General features: G+C 40.8%; 1 long non-coding RNA gene across 1 annotated transcript; it reads right to left on the reverse strand.

The window, feature by feature from the left end:
• Window positions 1–408: 408 nt before the first annotated feature.
• Window positions 409–1,193, reverse strand: LOC103458662 (uncharacterized). Its single transcript, XR_532601.2, has 2 exons — window positions 1,065–1,193; window positions 409–943 (listed from the first exon to the last, which is right to left on the reverse strand). It is a non-coding gene; the product is annotated as an uncharacterized LOC103458662 (long non-coding RNA).

Here is a 1,193-nt window from a genome sequence, read left to right on the forward strand (position 1 = left end):
AATATATATATATATATATATATATACATACATACATACACACACACACAAAAACAAAACACTACCCACTGGAAAGTCACAACATCTATGAGCATGCAAGGATGAATAAATGGGTGTAAAGAATAGTTGGACCTGCACTAGTTTGACATTAAAGTCAATTCACAGCTATTGAATGGTCCGGTTACTGAAAAAGAAGAAGCCACTTTAGCCTTGGGACCATTTCAAAGCAGCTTTGCTGGTTACCAAGGTAAAGGTCCTTAAATTGGAAGACAAAACTCAAAGCAAAGCTAATGTTATGGCAAAGCCACAGCCTTCAGTCATTGATTTCTATAGTCTAGATAGAATCTATTGCAGTTACCATGGACTCAAGTTAAACATTTTCAATATACAGCCAGTCTAAAAGTCAGAAACTTATAAATATACAAAGTTTATTAAATGAAGTATTTCACAACAAAGCTTCCAAAGATTCAGTTAAATCTTGTAGCCAGTACAATTTCAAATATCACCTCCCTCCCTCATAACTGCCATGATACAAGCTGAACCAGGACATTAGAAAGGGACTGGTTTGGTGTATACACTGAAAACCCAACACAAGATAGAAAGTGGAAATCCAAGTGTGATCAAGATTGTCCAGCTTTGAAGAGCTGCAGCTTAAACTGATGGCAAGAGTCCAGCCACTTCACTGGCACAAAGCATAAACAGGAACCACCAAGAGCAGAGCGAGGAGCAGCAAAGGATTGTCTGCAGTCTTCCCAGGAGTACTTCCAGAGGTAGGGTTGAAGGTGGAATTGGTTACAGATGCAGTACTGCCTATAGTTGGGGCAACACTGTCAGAGACCGAGCTGCCAACAGTTGGGGCAACACTGATTAAGTCCGTCCCATCAGTAGGTGGGGCAATACTGCTGGCAGTAAGCATATTTGGATCATCTTGTGCCCAGACCATCTGCAATAGTCAGAGCTTTCATTACTGAAAAATAAGCCTGCATGCAAGTTCTCAAATGTCATTTAAAACTTGTTCTCCAAACTCACAAAATACCATGCCAAAGAATTTCCGATTAGCAAACCTGAGTTGAAATTTGAAAGGCCAGTAGGACAGCTGTAAGGACCACACCAAACACCCGATTCATCTTGGCAGCAGGACACCAGACCAATGTCTGCTGCGCTTTTCTGATCAGTCCTGAAATGAATGTCCA

Source organism: Poecilia reticulata, linkage group LG22 (genome assembly GCF_000633615.1).
Source record: "Poecilia reticulata strain Guanapo linkage group LG22, Guppy_female_1.0+MT, whole genome shotgun sequence".
NCBI lineage: Eukaryota > Metazoa > Chordata > Actinopteri > Cyprinodontiformes > Poeciliidae > Poecilia > Poecilia reticulata.